This window comes from Amphibalanus amphitrite, unplaced genomic scaffold (assembly GCF_019059575.1).
Source record: "Amphibalanus amphitrite isolate SeventyFive unplaced genomic scaffold, NRLGWU_Aamphi_draft 000161F_arrow, whole genome shotgun sequence".
NCBI lineage: Eukaryota > Metazoa > Arthropoda > Thecostraca > Balanomorpha > Balanidae > Amphibalanus > Amphibalanus amphitrite.
Genome location: NW_024881656.1, coordinates 534,769 through 553,164, shown reverse-complemented (window position 1 = coordinate 553,164; position 18,396 = coordinate 534,769). Strand labels below are relative to the sequence as shown.

The window sequence follows — 18,396 nt, the reverse complement described above, 5'->3', positions numbered from 1 at the left end:
TTTTCGCGTATAACTCGCGTAAAAAGAGCCTGATCGCGACGACATTTACAGTACCCTAGTGTTGATAAATTTTACACCTACCTTAAAAATGTCATGACCCTGACCAAAATGACCTTTGACCTGTGGCCTACTTTTGAGAACATGTTTGGCCGGAATCGCGATTCGGCGTATGTCGGCTCGCATTAGCCGCGCGTTTGCAGTCTTTTCGTGGTTTCAAGCGTTCAAACATGTGATATGATGTTGGCCATTAGGGTGGGTGTCAAGGTCACCTGAAGGTCAGGTCAGGTCATTGAACTTTTATGACCTCGGTTCACCTTTTCGAGTTTTACATGTTTCTAGGCTAGTTTTTTAGTTGAATTCAAATTTAACAACCACTTGAACATTTACGAAGTAGTTTTGGTGCCTTCGTGAAATGTTACGAAGCTGTCAGAGGCGGTTGACACCTACTACGAATACCCGGCAGGATCCCTACTGGTTGACCTAAACTGAACTGGCCCGACATGGCCTAAATGCAAGAAGACATCATCTGTGATTAAAACTAACATGAAATTCGTGATCGGCACCCCGAAAAAAAAACATAGCAACATCACTTTGCGATATTCTAACAGGTCCCGATTATCCCTACTTTTGGGTCATTGACCTAACCTTCCAGGTCAGGTCAATCTGGAATGACCTAGGACGTTAACCCGCGCCCGGCTGGGGCTCCGGGATTTCCACGCCCTGCTGGGGGGAAGGGTGTGTGAACACCCCCCTTCTAACTCGGCTCCTGGGCCACGTAACGATACGCGAAAGGCGGTGTTCGAAAGAGCGCCAAAAATAATGACGAAATTACATCGGTCACTTTTTTGGTCAGGTCAAAGGTCAGGTCACCAGAGGTCATTGAAGGTCAAATCTCGCCAATTTTCAGGCCGAATGTCGACAATTTCCAGGAAGCCAACGCATAACTCGGGAACCAATAGAGCTACAGCGCCGCGGAAAAGCGCATTCGATAGCCCTATTAACCCGCGCACCGACGGGGGTCTGCGCCAACTTCGCACCGACGCACAGTGGGGATTTTTCCGATCTAGCGGCTCTTAATTCCAAAAATCTTTTTTGGATTTTTGTTTATTTTTTTGTGTCAGTGGGCTAAGAAATGTCTGAATTTTTCATATATGGCATTGTTTTATCTGTATGTCCACAGCAAAACTAGGAAAATGCGCCCCAAAGTTCACACTCATGCGTGATTACTCAATGGGCTCAGCAAGGCCCGAAAGTATAGCTCAATTTCATTGTCCTGTCCTGTTGGTTTTAATCTTGCGAGGTCTTAAAGTTGCACATCTTCTGAAAGGCACCTTTATTAGGAATGGAATGACAAACAGAAAGTATGCCACAACCTTACTAAGGTCACAAAAATGCCATTTACAAAAAATCCTTACAGACACCATATTGAAGGAATGGTATTCTAAATAGATGTAGGAAATCAACAATGTTCTCCCCACTTTTCCACTCCGAAATATATCCTATCGAATTCGCCACTTTCTCCTGCACAAGACAGCGCCTAGTTTGGCTGCCGAAACTTGCCTGAACACGGAATATTCACATTAGAGTATCTTGACACCCCACTCTAGGAGCGCTAGGGCAAACAGCACGATATAGGTATGTTCCTGACATAGGCGAATAATTTTACTTCGTGATTTATATCTATATTACTATTTGAGGAGGGTGCGTCTGTCCGTTACCGAGGTCCCGACTTGGTGGTGCTTTGCGTGGACTACAGGCCAGATCGTTGCACCTAGCCCGGTGAAATTTGCACAACTTATAGATCAAGGATGCGCGACGTGCCTTTGAGGGGTCTCAGCTCGATCGGATTGATAGGGAGCGCGTGGCGTGTGCTCAAAAAGTGCAAATTCGCGTCATAGACTTTACATGTATAAATCGGCGTGCGAAATCGGGCGAAAACTGCTAATTTTGGCCGACATGGGTCCAGTTCCCGTGCAATATCTTGGTGACCAGGGGTCCGACCGGCACGGGGAAAACAGCATCGTGTACAGAATTGAACGGGCTATTGAATGGTGTGCAATGCAGAGGATAGCACGCGCCACGTGCACCGGGGAGGGCACTTTTGTTGAAAAATTGCGGTTTTTGGCGGATTTTGGAATTGATTTTATCTTTAGGTGACCGTTAAACAGAGCGAGTTGGAACAACGCCTGTTGGCAAGAGAAATGTACCGCATATCATATAAAAATTGTGAAAAGCTGATTGATCCAAATCAAGGTGGTACAAATCACGGGAGAAAATGGCGTTTGTCAATTTTGTGCCACTTTGTTCCTCAAAATGGTTTTGCTCCATGATCTGATACATCTGGCAAATAAAAATGACACCGTTGGAAAGAGCATTCAATTCTGTCCAAGGTTCAGTCTTCATTTTTGCATGATGAGCAACAGTATTCTTAAAAATGTAAATGTTCCAAACCATTGCATCGTCATTTTTAGCAAAATTCATCGATGGCCCCCAAAAGACTTCACGCCAGTTTTCGAATCATTCTAAAGTAGTAGAACGCATGATAATACGACACGGGCACCTCGATGCGATGTATCTTTTTGTTTTATTACAAAATGCTTGGCCGTCAAAAAGCAATCGAACGAATTTGATACCAACCAAACCGACACAGACCAACCCAATACCCACGGGTCAAAAATAACCCTTCTTCGCGTTGCGGAGCACGCGGGTAACCCTAGTGATGCCTATTTTCTGAGACACATTCATTAGGAATAGGATGACAAGCGTAAATTATACATACCGTAACCTTATTAACCATCGCACTTGTGGGGAGGGGAGGGGGAAGAGGTCGGATAAAACCCCATGGTTTTCCGCAAATTACTCGCGCAAAAAGCGGCCGATCGCGACGAAACTTTCGGTGCCCTCGAGATCATTAATTTTACATCTAACCTAAAAAAATCATGACTCTGACCCAACTGACCTTTGACCTGTGGCATATTTCTCGAGACCATGTTTGGCCGGAATCGCGATTCGGCGTATGCCAGCTCACATTATCCGCGGTTTCCAGTCTTTTTGTGATTTTAAACGTTCAAATATGTGAAATGATGTTGGTGCCATGCATTATGGTGGGTGTCTAGGTCATGTGAAGGTCAAGTCAAGGTCATAGACCTTTTGATGACCTTGGTTCACTTTTTCGAGTTTTACTTGTTGCTAGGGTAGTGTTGGTGCTGATTTCGAATTTAGCAGCCATTTGAATATTTACGAAGTAGTTCTGGTGCCTTCGTACCATGTTACGAAGCTATCAGTAGTAGGTGACACCTACTATGGATGGCCGACAGGACGCCTACTGGTTGATCTAACCTGACCTGACCCGACCTGGCCTAAATGCATAAAGACATCGTCTGTGATCAAAACTAACATGAAATTCGTGATCAGCACCCCAAAATACCCCGTAGCACCCTAACTTTGCGAAGTTTCATGAGGTCTCGATTTCCCAACTTTAGTTGGGTCATTAACCCTATTAGTGGCAGGCTCCTGGCTACCCCTATTCGTGGCAGGGGGGGGGGGGGCTGTTTACGACCCCCCTTGATATCTCGTGATCTGACGGGCCGATTTTCAAAATTCAAACGGCATTCGATTTCGCTCAACGAGATCTACATTTCTAAAAAAAAATATTCAAAAATGTCAATAAGGGGGTGGAGGGGGTAAAAACGAGCAAATTGCAGATACATTTTAGACTGTTTATCACGGCCAGGTTTCTGAACCAATCTTAACCCGCTCCCTGCTGGGGGGGGGGGGTGTTTGAACACCCCCCTTGTGGTTTTTCGCGAATATCTCAAAAACGGCGGCGCGGAGCGCCGCCGTTTTTTATAAACACCTTATCATACATCAATTCTACACATGTTGTGAAAATTTCAGACCAAGATCATTCAAGGTCAGGTCACCAGGTCACTTGAAGTGACCTCACCTCATAAAAACTTTCAATGTCTGTCATAGCTACACCGAGTGACCGATCGCTTTGAAACTTTCAGCGATTGCTAAGAGCAATATCATGTACAAAATGTATATCTCAGAATTTTGATATCGATGACCTAAGGTCAGGTCAATTTTGCGACCTCCCCATTATAAGTCAATGGGAGAAAATTGAAATGCGCCTCTTTTGGATGAAAGACATTATAAACACTCCCAAACACCGAATTACAAGTGGTTTAGACACACTGAACATGAAAATGGTGTCCGTGACCCTTGTTTATGCCCTGAGGTCATCTTAGGTCACGAATGGTATCTAACAGTTTTTCGCAAATAACTTTTGATAGAGGCATGCTAGAGCGTTGAAAACGCCTTAGATGTGTTCAGCTCGACGACACGGATCGACTGATATGCAACATGACCCTTTCCGGTCAGGTCATGACCTTGACCTGAGGTCAAATTTTCAAGTTGACCTTTCAAGGTCAAGTTATAATTCATTCGATGCGTCTTGACGAGAGGAACACGATGCCGGTAAAAGTAAGCTCGTACATGGATTGGGTCAAAAGTTATTGCAGAAAAACTGTTTTCGAAAAAAATCGGCTATTTTTGCAGTTTTTGCCCCCTGCAGGCAAAACCGTTGACGTTAGGTCAAATCTGAGAGAAATATTCAGAAAGGGCGTTAATAGGGCTATCGAATGCGCTTTTCTGCGGCGCTGTAGCTATATTGGTTCCCGAGTTATGCGTTGGCTTCTTGGAAATTTTCGACATTCGACCTAGAAATCGGCGAAATTTTGCCTTCAATGACCTCTGGTGACCTGACCTTTGACCTGACCAAAAAATTGACAGAAGTGATTTCGTCATTATTTTTGACGCTCTTTCGAACGCCGCCTTCCGCGTATCACTACGTGGCCCAGGAGCCGAGTTACAAGGGGGGGTGTTCAAACACCCCCCCCCCCCCCCAGCAAGGCGTGGAAATCCAGGACCCCCAGCCGGGCGCGGGTTAACGCAACTTTTGCCGATCGATAGAGAATGAACCAGGAATTCACATGGATCCTAAAAATATGCATTTTCAAAAATCATAGGCGGATACAGATCATTGAGATTGGGGGTACACAAAAAGTATAGTAAATAAGGTTTTTGTTGGTACTGTTTCTAAAAAGGGTGGCAATGGTCTTGTTATGTTTCAATTTTCTTATGAGAGAACGACTAAAATTGTATTGGTGATGCATTGGCGGTGTCAGGGCACCTATGTTGGGAGGTAAAAAATAGCCCCCCTTTTTGGACGCCTGGATCCGCCTATTATAGCAAAAACGTGTCAAAAGAGGATGTACAATAACTTTGTATATGTTATCACATGATACCTGTCATTCACTGTTCGTAAAACTGGTGCAGCATCGTGATCTTCGCCCAAATGACTCGCTTCACGTATTGGACCCCCCAATTCCCAGTGCTCTGGAGCAGCCCCTGGTAGAGTTATGAACTTGAAATTTTCAGGGAATGTGCCCAATTTAGTTTTAGGAAAAGTCAGAAAATTTCAGCATCGTAGATTCAGCGGTTTCGGAGATATTCCCGAAAAACCTGAGGGGTGGATAAAAACAGCCCCCCTGCCACTAATAGGGTTAAACTGACTTGGAAAGTCAACTAATAACCTTGGACTTTGAAATTGGATATATTCGGCCTCATTTCGTCATAGGCAGCACGCTTGATTTTTTCGCGAAGCTCTAGCTTGATCAGGTGCCAAACGGCTGAGCCGGGGGTCCAATTGAACCCCCTATATACTATGTTGATTATGCACATTTACAGGTAAAATTCTCACCAGGACACACCAACCAACATCTGTGCACAATCTGGCTACAATGCTACCTATGGTTTGCCCTCTACGAATAAAGACGTGCTAGATCGGAAAAATCCCCACTGTGCGAGGGGGGGCGGATGACCGCCCCCCCCCCTGAGATCTCGAGAACGAAGCAAGATAGCGACAAGCGGTAAACGTCATCGGATACGCACGGACAAGGTCTACAATTTTTACTAGGTCATTTTCAGGTCAGGTCAAAGATGACGTCACAGGGGTCGAAATAGTCAAAATGGCGGCGCTAGATATGGAGAGTTTTTCTCGAACAACTTTCGAATTAGTTAAGATAGGAACAAACTAAGGGCATCATCGTGATCCTCTCGTCAATCCGCATCGAATGATATAGATGTTGACCTCGAAAGGTCAAGGTCAAAGGTTGACCTCAGGTCACGTGACCTCGAGGTCATCATGTATATTATTCGATGCGTCTTGACGAGCTGAACACAATGAGACCATCCGCACGGCTGTATCTTGTTCCTGTACGGAGTTATTGGCAAAAAAAAACCTTTGGTGACCTTTGATGACGTCACATGACCTTACAGCTGCCCAACAGCAAAACAGACCTCAAGGTAGTGAAGGTTGATCGTATATGAAGTCATGTATGGTATATGGGGTCATTCCGACCCGTTTTAGTGGTAAAAACAGGGAGTTGATTTTTCCCCCATTGACTTTTATAATGGGGAGGTTGCGAAATTGACCTGACCTTAGGTCACCGACATCAAAATTCCGAGATATACAAATTGTAGCTACTAATGACCTTATAACATCCTGTGACTTTCAAAGGCCTCCGACATCTATTGTAGCTCTGGCACGGTGACAAAGTTGCAAAAAAGTGACTTGAGGTTGGGTCATTCAAAGTGACCTGGTGACCTGACCTTAAGAGTTAGGTGGTTCAAACTTGCACACCATGTGTAAAATTGATGAGAGAATAGTCGTACCAAATTTCGCGGCGCTACGCGCCGCGGTTTTCCCGCTATCCGCGAAAAAACCCGTCGGTGCGCGTGTTAACGCCCTTTCTGAATAATCTTCTCAGATTTGAGCTAACGTCAGATACAGATACAGATAGTTTATTCGGATCCTCCATGAAATGGATTTTCTGGTACCCACGTCATTTACATAATATGCAAAAGTACACCACAATGCTACAATAAAACAGTTGAAATAGATCATACCTATTACATCATAAAATGTCGACTCCGTACGCTACCAATGTATCACATGAAACTGAGTCACATGTGGCTATTCCAAGTGCTAGCTGCACGGTAGAAAAAGCCACGTCGGGCAAACGCTGTCCGGACCTTGGGCAGGTGAAGCTGACCACCCGCCGTCGCCCGGGTGCACCGGGCCGACACATCAGACCGGCGGACGACCCGCTCACGCAGCAGCTCCGACGCTGCCGGAGCAGTGATCAGGTGGCGCATGGCAGCAATATCACGCTCGTCAATCAGTTCGTCAACACTGGGCCACCCCAGTTCGCGACGTAAAGGCGTGACATGATCGCGACGGTTGAGACCAGCAGGGGCATTCCACGATAGATCGACCAAAGCCGTACACCCTCATATTTTATTTTTTGCTTAAAATTAGTCTAATGCGTTTTGATGGGCGGGGAAGCCAGCTGTGCCAAGGATTTTTTCCTTCGAACAACGGTTTCCGAGATATAGCCTCAGGCAATTCCTGGAGGTCACGCTGCAACCCAATGTTTGGCGGCTTATAACTGAGAAACTATTGGTTTTCTATGGTAAAAACTTTATATGGTTCAACTCGCAATCAACCAACAAACGTTTTGGCTATCTCGGATTTTCGATTTTTGAAAATTTTGATCACGTGACATCTTGACCTTGACCTCGTTTTTTCCGCGACGCGCTAGCTCCACCAGGGGCGAAACGGCGAGGGGGGGGTCGTATCCGCTCCCCCCCCCCTCGGCCGGCGCGTATGTAGAAAACCAATAGGTCCGGCGAGGGTTAAGGTCACGTGACCTTAGGTCAACTTTTGACCTTGACCTTTCGAGGTCAACATACACATGTTTCGATGCGGATGGACGAGAGGATCACGATGGTGCTATTAGTTTGTTCCTAGCAGGGATACTTTGAAAGTTATTCGAGAAAAACTTCATATATATGTAGTGCCGCCATTTAGACTTCCTTGTTACCCATGTGACGTCATCTTTGACCTGACCTGAAAATGACCTGGGTAAAAATTGTAGACCTTATCCATGTGTACCTTGTGCCGTTTACTACTTGTCGCTATCTTGCTTTGTTCTCGAGATCTCGCTGTCGCTCCCGCTCGTAATAATGGGAAGGTCATAAAAATGACCTGACCTGAGGTCAACGCAGGCCGAAAGCCACTTTTTTATTATCGCATATGAATGGCCATTGATAAGGCTTTAATCGTCATCAGACAAAATTGCAACTTTCAGTCGGGAAAATATCAAGGTCACTCTTCGAAAAAAAGGTCAAGATGTCACGTGATCAAAATTTTCAAAAATCGAAAATCCGAGATTGCCAAAACGTTTGATGGTTGATTGCGAGTTGAACCATATAAAGTTTTTACCATAGAAAGCCAATAGTTTCTGAGTTATAAGCCGCCAAACATAGGGTTGCAGCGTGACCTCCAGGAACTGCCCGAGGCTATATCTCGGAAACCGTTGTTCGAAGAAAAAATCCTTGCCACAGCTGGGTTCCCCGCCTATCACAACCCATTAGACCAATTTTAAGCAAAAAATAAAATATGAGGGTGTAAATTTTATTTATTTTTGGTCGATCTATCGTGGAATGCCCTAGCAACAATGCGAACACCAAAGTTTATGCCTTTTTGGATGCGCCTTTTCTGGGATGAATTACAGTTGGCCCAGACGGTAATGCAATACTGCAGATGTGGGAAGACGAGAGCTTCTACTAGAAGCCGTTTGGTACACTGAAAAAAATAATGACACCTAAAAGGGGTTGTTTTTTGAAGCGTACCAAAAACGCGCAGTTTTCTGGAGTCCGATTACACCCGGAATCAGACACTTTCTAGGGTATTATGACACTGGTTGAGGGTGTATTTTTATACCGTACGGCGTCAAATGATTCCCGGAATCATACGCCTTATGGAATAAAAAATACACCCCAAATCAGAGTCATAATACTCTAGGAAGTGTCTGATTCCGGGTGTAATCTGACTCCTGGAAACTGCGCGTTTTTGGTACGCTTCAAAAAACACCCCTTTTAGGTGTCACTTCAGGGAGTAATCGGATTTTGAGGGTGTATTCCGATAAATTTATCAATCGTGAAGGTGGGAAATGACACCACCTCATTAACAAGTCAAGAATATAACCCGCGCCCCGTTGGGCTCTGCCGAGCAACGCGCCCGGTTGGGGGGGGGCCATTTTGGCCCCCCCTAAGATCTCGAGAACCACGCAACATAGCGACAAGCGGTAAACGGCGTTGGATAGCTCCAACGGGGAACTACCTTGTGACCCAATTTTATTGACCTAGGTCAAACCGATGACGTCACAGGTCAGGTCAAAGGTCCAATTTTCACCGTTTACAGGCACTTCAAGAAATGCGTTGTAAAATCGAGTAAAATGCATTTCATTGAAAATCATCGATGGGGAAATGTTCTTCAAACACATATTTTGCTATTTGAGGTCACTGATACCAGGTCAGGTCACAGAGGTCAGGTCACGGGGGGGTCACAATATGAAAGTGTCGTGTGATACATGTTTTATGGTCCATTTTGCATGACAAATGCGATTATATGGGTCAGGCAGGCTTTGGGGCCAGCTTAGATCACGTTTTGGTCAAGGTCAGGTCAAGGTCAGGTCAAGGTCAGGTCAAATTAGGTCAAATTTCAAAGTAAATATTTTTGCATAAAATGGGTATCGTATCGATGCAGCTTGTCACGGGGAGTTCAATGGTGGTCTTTGTTTTGCCGTACGTGGTCTAGAATTGCTAAAAATTGAGTTCAAAAATTTGACGTCATCATTTTTGAACAGTTTTTTTCGCTATAACTTGGCCAAAAAACGAGATATCGATCTGAAATTTGGTATGTATATAGAAGAGCGCTGGAACTATCACATATATTCCGGTTTTTTTTCGAAATTCGGAAAAATTTTGGATTTTTTCAAAGTTTTTCTAAAAAAATCAATTTTTTGAATTTTTTTTGGTCAAAAACCAAAAATTTTGAAAATCCGAGATAGCAGTTTTGTAGCGCCGCTTTTTGTCTACTAGACCATATAAAGAACTTTGAAATTGCTTGATAACTGTAGATTTGGTGAGCGTTTCAAGATTGCATGTTTTTTGCTCATTTTTGCTCGAACATGACCTCAGTTTGACCTCAATAACTCCTGACCTAAGGTGACCTAAGACTTGAAATTTGGTGTGAAGGTGTCAGATTGATGCCCGGGAAGGTACTGAAAATTTGGCGGCGCTGCGCGCCGCCGTTTTCTTGCTATTCAGGAAAAACCACAGGGGGGGGGGCAAAATGGCCCCCCCCAACGGGGCGAGGGATAATGTTCCTCTTGCCGATTTGGAAGGGAAAATTTGGTCAGTAACCGCATTCGGTATCGATGAAATCACTGCTAATATCCATCAAGTCAACATTGAACATATCAAGAAGAATTTTCCAGACATTGATATCATGGAAATTATCCGACCCGAGGGAAAGATTGATATGCTGATCGGGGTAGATTCCTGCGTAATTATGCCCAATGTTATCAGAACAATCGGCAATAGTCGGCTTTTGAAGAACCAATTTGGACATTGTATCAGGGGGTCGTTCGGAACAAAGGGCGACAAACATGAGCCAAATACTAAGATACAAATAAATCATGAAAACATTAGGACACATCTGAATGGTATCAAAATAGAATCATCGAAAAATATCACCAAAGATCTAGAAGAATTATTTCAAATCGAAGGTCTTGGAACCAGCTACTCTCCCAAATGTGGCGGATGTCGATGTGGACGTTGTCTAACTGGCGCAAACAATTGATGAAATACTAGGACTTACTCCACAAGGAGATCGAATGGGTCGGAGCGCTTTCAATATGTATTATACATATCGTCGTCAGCGAATCAATAACGGCGCCGCCACTAACGGCGCCGTTAGTGGCGGCGTTCAGCTCCAGCGTTCAGCTCCCGAACCTCTTCGATACCCGACTCGATTCGACCCGTTATTGATTCGCTGACGACGATATGTATAATACATATTGAAAGCGCTCCGACCCATTCGATCTCCTTGTGGAGTAAGTCCTAGTATTTCATCAATTTAATTCCATCTCCACATCATGTCATTACGTTGGCGCAAACAATTATACATTAAAGGAAGAACGAGAACTCGAATTGATTCGAAAAGGTCTCAAATACAACGAACAAGACCAATGCTTTACGATTGACTATCCTTGGATAAAGGATCCTAATAACCTGCCCAACAACGTAACAACTGCGTTGGCGAAACTTCGCTCTACAGAAAACCGTCTCTTCAAATTAGGATACGAACACCAAACGGCGTATCAACAACAAATGAAGGATATGGAGAATCGAGGCGTCGCCAAGAAACTATCTGAAGAAGAAATAGAAGAATACGACGGCCCAATTAACAGAACCCATCCGGGCATCAATTATGCACGTTGTGGCCAAAATAAATCCGGAGGCTGTGATAGGTTGGCCACAAATGACGTCAGAATGACGTCATCATTTTCGACCGAAAAAAAGACCTTCGCAAGAAGACCTGTCAGGCCTACAGCTTTGAAGATACAGAAAAATGATCAAAAACAAAAAAACATAAAAGGTGTAAAATTAAAAGGGTTACAAAACTGTTATCTTCGATTTTCAAATTTTGGCGTTTTGACCCCAAAAAATTAAAAAAAAAAAACATTTTTTGGGATGTATAAGCCAACAAATCCAAAAAGTTTTTTGAGTTTCGAAAAAAAAACGGAATACATGTGATAGTACTATTGCTTCCAAATTAAGCTTGATTCGCGTCTGGCTCTAGCACTGCATTGAATACCCTCCCGAGCCCCTCCCGTATCGCCAGGGTAGCTGTCCCGTTGAGGTGCGTGTCAGACTGAAGCAGTGCGTGGACCTTGTGACTAACAGTCCGCGCCTGGGGCGGGGACACGGGTGTGACCTGTGATATGGCGGGCACGTGAGCGTGACGCATATCTGGGTCACATTCTATCCAATCAGGGATGATGAGAGCGCCACAGTGCAGTGGTCAGGCCGATGACCGGGTGGGGAGCGCTTGTTGGGCTTGTTGCGGGCTAGAAAGTATTGGGCACGCTTGGTAACTTGTGTGCTACACGGACTTACGCTAAGACTTTTCACACTTTTTGAAGTGAGGAATCAATTTATGTTTTAGCCGTCGCTGGACGAGGAGAGTGCCTTCCTCAACATTTTTTCCCCCAATTGCACGAAGCATGCAGACAATAGTTTTTTTTTCAGATTTTCGAGCTCTTTCGAATGCCGCTTACCATGTGTCGCACACGTGGCCCAAGAGCCGAGTTAGTGTGTGTGTGGGTGTGGAAGGGGGGGGGGGAGTGCGACGTGGTGCACCCCAGGTCAACGTTTTTGAGATATATCGATTTTAGTGATGTAAATACATGGCGTTTTTAGTCAAAAAGTGGTAAATGTTTAAAAAATCGCCAAAAATCAGGGTTTAAAGCAAATTGCAAATTAAGTACATGAAAAGACGCTGCTCAACGAGTTCTTTAAAATGGCTATCTCGGATTTTCCATAAAATGCGTTTTTCACCCCTAAAAATTCAAAAAACTATATTTTTTGGAAAACAGCTAATAAAATCCAAAATTTCGGGAATTTCCAAAAAACCGGGATATATGTTGTAGAGCTCTATTAGAACATTGGATGCCCCAAATTTCAACTTTCTACCTTGATTTTTGACCCCCAAATTGTAAAAAATACCTCCAACATGTATAGGGCATGGTTACGTCATAAACATTTTCGTGAATTAGAGGTACTTCTGAACATCGCATGTGAAAACAAATGGCACCACTAGATTCCTGGGACAAAGCTCGTCTAGAAAAGTGCATTTTAATGTCCAAAATAAAAAGTTGAAAAATTAACCTTTTCTCTCAGCCCTCGTATAGTATTAACGATTTTTTATGCTTTCAATGCACACTTATCACCAGCACAGTGACTTGGGGTCACATATAACCATTACCATCGGATTCGGCGTGAAAAATAAGCCATAAAACATGTGTCGCACGCCCATGTAGCAGAAATTGAAAACCGTGACCTTTCGTGACCTGACCTGACCTTGACCCGTACTCAGTATGACCCCTATACACACATGGTACCTTCACTAGGCCTTTGAGGTCATTTTTGGTGAGTTTCGAGCAGCAGCTATCGATTCCGCTGTCCGTAAGCCTAATCATGCAAAACCCCTGAATTTGACCTTTGACCTGACCTTGACCCGAAAGTTGACCTCAATCTTAAAATCTTAAGAGTGCTTTGGGAAGGTCTTGTAGAGACCTTTCGAACGCCGCCTCGCGGGGCTCGATACGACCATTGGTTCTCGAGATAACAGGGGGGGGGGGTCGGATCCGACCCCCCAGGCTGTCGTGGGTACGGAAATAGCCCAGGCGGTGCCGGATTAAGCAAAAAAATTTGGGCTCTTAAGATCCGCCTTGTTGAGAGCTTTCGATTGCCGTTTTCCCCGTCTTTCTACGACCATCGGTTCGGAAGTTAGACAGGGGGGGCAGAATCTGCCCCCCCCCCCACCCAGCAGGGCGCGTATGGCTGAATAGCCCAGCGGGGCGCGGGTTAATTCTACACCTTTTTATTCTGGAAAATTTGTTCTACCTCTAAAACTGTAGACATGACAGCTCTTCGCGCAAAACCTTTTTTGTCGAAAATGGCAGAACATGACGTCACTTTGACGTCATTTGCGGCCAACCTATAGGAAGCTTTGGAAAAAAATTGGTCACAAGATTTAACACGCGCACTGCAGGGGGAAGGGGGGTGTTTTCAACCCCCCTCTGTTTGTTCGCTGTAACTCAAAAACCAGTGAAGGTACCACTTTGAAACTTTGTATAGCTATTCATCAAACAATTTTACATCACCTCTAAAAAATTAGTGGTAGGTCATGCAAGGTCAGGTCACCAGGTCACGATAAGTGACCTCACCTCATAAAAAGTTTGACGCTGTGCTACATCCACAACATTTGACTAAATGCTATGAAACTTTCAGGAACATATAAGGAGACCATAAGGAACATTTTGTTCATTTCAAAATTTTTATTTCTGTGACCTTAGGTCAGGTCACTTTTTGGGGCCCGGCATGCAATTTCGGACATAACTCGAGAAGTATGGGACATAGAAACGTCATTCTTTCACCATCTCGCTTATTTTATCAAGACGCGTCGAGCAAGATGCAACTTGACCTAGTTTGGTCAATGTTTGACCTAACATGACCTCGATCTCAGGTCACCTCAGGTCACCAGGTGACCTGAGGTGACGGTTTTTCTTCAATAACTTTTAATTGAATAGAGATAGAGACTCCGCTCGACGTTTATCGTGTTTGTCTCGTCAATGCGGATCGAATGCTATGCAACATGACCTATTTCGGTCAGGTTGACCTTGACCTGAGGTCAAATTTTGAACTTGACCTTTCGAGGTCATATTATATACCATTCGATGCGTCTTGACGAGCTAAAAACGATTATGTGTGAATTTTTTCTCTATCTCTTTGGGAAGAAAAGTTATTGCAGAAAAAGCATTTCCGGGAAATTTGCAATATTGATCTGATATTACATGACCTCTATAGGCTTAACCGTTGACCTTAGGTCAAATCTGAGGAGAGTTTAGCGAAAGGGCGTTGCAACAGCTATCAAATGCTTTTTTTGCAACTTTCTAGCTCATCTAGTTCCCGAGATAAAGCGGGAAATATGGAGGGATGTCGAGATCGCTAAAAAATCGCAACATTTTGAGTTTGGTGACCACTGCTGACCTCGTTTTTGACCTGACCCATAAATGATCTACGTATTTCTTGTAGATCTCATTTCAACCTATCCAACGCCGTTTACCGCTTGTCGCAACGTTGCGCCGTTTTCGAGATCTCAGGGGGTTGTTTTCACCCCCCCCCCCCTGCAGTTCGTGTTCGGCTCACACCCGCTGCAGTGCGCGTGTTAAAATTGATGCCCGGAGTGGTCCTGAAAGTTCCCTGGCGATATCTGCTATGCTTTGGAAGATATCGACTGAAAAGGAGAGAGGCAGGGGCGTCGTTTTGTATAGGCCTGGTAGGACTCGAGCCCTATCAATGTTTATATGGGCCCTACCAATGTTCCGTGAGCCCTACCAGGGGCGGCGCCACGGGTTTTCGATAGGGGGACGGGGACGGGGGCTTGCCTGACCGAAAATTCCAAAAGTAGATACTTATCGTGTATGCAAAAAAAAAACGAGGCACGTAACGCCGCGAAACTTGGCAATGCCCAAAACACATCGAATGGTGCATCCCGTTTCCAAACTTATCCTAGGACACCTAAGATCGATCACCTTTTCAAGCATCCTTGCCTCTAACTCAAAATTTGCAGTTTTGCCAACTCAAAGCTAGTTTCCTACAAGCTGCGCATTGCTTAGGTATGAGTAGCAGTGCCAACTATTCTTACGTTTCGTACTTTCAAATTTTCGATCTTACGTCTGGTCAGCTTCATGGCTTCACCATCATATAGTTAGTCATGGAGGAAAAGTGGGAATGTCTTCTGCCCTGACAAGTGCGCCAAAACTGCAATGTAATTTCAGAATCATGACATCACCACCTGATCCATATGCAACGGTCAGGGTGCAGCTAATGGCTAGCTGTCAGTGGTCATGCCATCGGTGGTCACTCAAAAGGTCATGCTAGGTCATGGAAGGTTACCAGCCGTTATTTGATCACAGTTTCTGATGGATTTTACTTACCAAGAGCTTCGCAGGAAAAACGAGCGCATGCACCGTTGAAAAAAAATCGAGTGAAAGGTTCTCAGGTCCGGCGACCTCTGCAGGTGAAATGCCCCAGGGTAGGATTCCGATCCTTGTTGATTAACTTCGTCAAAAATGGCAGTAGAGCTGTGATGTCCGCACCATTGTGTTCGCCATGATCGAGCTGGCACGACCTGCATCGTTCTCATATTCACCCTCCAATCGTAACAACTACAGCAGGGATTTGCAAATGGCGGGGCACCCCCTTTGGGAGGTAATGAAGGTCTCTGTAAACCTCATCCCTCATCTCTTTAGCATTAGTGGCTCTCCTTATGGAACAGGTTTCTTGACTGGTCTGTTTCACCCCAGAATTCGAAGACTAGTCAAGGTAAAACCGAGCGCACCACAGTGAGCACAATTTGATAAGCTGGTGTATCTCAGTTTTCATGTAGAACCTTTCACGTATCACGTAACTACCTAAAACCCTTTCGTGCACTCATGCAAAAGCAACTGCCATGTTTCAACAGCTGGTAATTTGGCATTTTCACAGCCGCTGACGTAAGAAGGGGAGGGATGGGGGGCTCGATTAGACCCCCAGCCGTTCGGCCGCCGACCGAACTTAGTTTTGCAGGAAAAAAAACGAGTGCTAGCGAACCCCTTGACGAGAGGGAGCCGATGCTACCCAATTATAAGGTCTTGGGCTACTGCGTGCTTTTTTGGTCCTGCCTGTGATCTATCCGAACACTTCTCCCCACAAGTGCTGGGGTTAAATGGCATATATTTCAAATGGTTCCTGTGGTAGAACTGCCATGCTTGAATTTGACTAATTAGGAATGGAAAATATCCATATAGTAACGGAAATCTATGGAATTTCAGTAAACTTGGTTTTGTCGGCAATGGGGTCTGGCAGTGGGGTGGGGAGGTAATAACCCTGCCTGGCGCCCCAAAAAGGGGGGCACGATCCCCGAGGCCCTGCCGATCACCTTATAGCTACAGGCATCACAGCTCCACACCTTTTGCAGATGGCCAGGACCCCCTGCGATACATCCCAACAGCAATCTTTATTCAGAACCTGCCTTGATTAACCAACGATGCATTATGCGACGGATAACTCTACATACAACGCATTATTATCAACTATTGAACGGGCCTCGCCGATAGGGGGGGGTACTGTACCCCCCTAACTTTCGATAGCGGGGGACTTGTCCCCCCCCCCCCCGTCCCCCCCCGGTGGCGCCGCCCATGAGCCCTACCAATATTCTGTCAGATATCACTTGATGAAAAGGGCAATTATGAACCGTTCGGTCCCTGATCGAGCTAGAGCTTCGCGGGAAAAAACGAGCGTGTCCTGTGACACTAGCCTTCCAGGCGGTGGGGGGGGGGGCATTTTTTGCCCCCCTTACATTTTCGATATATCTCGAGAACAGCTGCGCCGATCGTCACCAAATTTTCAGTACCCTCCCGTGAATAGCTACTGCACATTGTGACCAAAAATGTTTCCAAAGGCTATGATAGGTTAGACGCTAATACGTCAGAGTGACGTCATTTCTACCATTTTCGACCCAAAAAAGGTTTCGCGAGAAGAGCTGTCAGGCCTACAGCCTTAGAGATACAGAAAAAAGTTTCAAACAGAAAAGGTGTAGAATTTAGAGTGCTACAAAACTGCGATCTTGGATGTTTTCAATTGTTTTGATTTTCACCCCCCCCCCCAAAAAAAAAAATTGAATATAATAGCCGAAAAACCAAAAACGTTTTTGAATTTAAAAATACGGTAATATGTGATTGTCCCTATCGTCTTCTATCTACATACCAAAGTTGAGATCGATACCTCTTTTTTGGCCAAGTTATAGCGAAAAACTGTTCAAAATTGATGACGTCAAATTTTCAAACTCAATTTTTAGCAATTCTAGACCTCATAACGCAAAACAATGACCACCATTAGACTCCCCGTGACGAGCTGCATCGAATCGATACCCATTTTAATGCAAAAATATCAACTTTGAAAATTGATCTTTTTTACCTGACTTTTCTATTTTTTTTTTATAAATTTAGTCCGAACCTTTTGATGGGAAGGATTCACAAGGACAGAGCCACCGCTAAGCGAAGCTTGTTGCGATGACCCTGCCCTCTTCCCTCCGATCGCGCAATTCCGATTCTATGGCAGAATTTAGAGTCCAAAGTTTAACGTGCGCACAAAGCCGCGCACGGCCGGTCCCCTCGCTGACTTCGCCTGGCTACGGCCTGCCACCAACCGCAACCATACTTGTCAGGAGGCCCATAAATGACAGACCTTGACCTGACCTCCACCAGAACGTGACCTTAACAGTGCCTGATGGTCTTATAACCAACAACATTGAGTTGGAAATGACAAACTGGCCATAAAACATGCATCGCACAACCTTAGTAAAGTTGGGTTCATGTGGTGACCCTTGATGACCTTTGGTGACCTGACCTGTGACCTAGCCTGGTATGACCAGTGACCTCTAATAGCAACATATGTACTAGACAACTGACGCCCTATCGCTGATTTTCGACAAAATGCGTTTTACTCGGTGTTATAGCGCTTTCCCTAGAAGCCCCGTGAACGGTGAAACATTTTATCTTTGACCTGACCTGTGACGTCATCGGTGACCCTGAGGTCAATGATATGTGGTTTCCCTCATCAAATTGGACAGGGCTATCGAACGCCGTTTGAATT

The 18,396-nt window shown here is 44.9% G+C and overlaps 1 protein-coding gene across 1 annotated transcript in view; it reads right to left on the bottom strand.

Moving 5' to 3' along the window:
- LOC122383346 (serine/threonine-protein kinase/endoribonuclease IRE1-like) overlaps positions 1 to 18,396 on the bottom strand; it is a 128,069-nt gene that overhangs the window by 49,917 nt on the left and 59,756 nt on the right. The gene's annotated exons all lie outside the window — the stretch shown is intronic.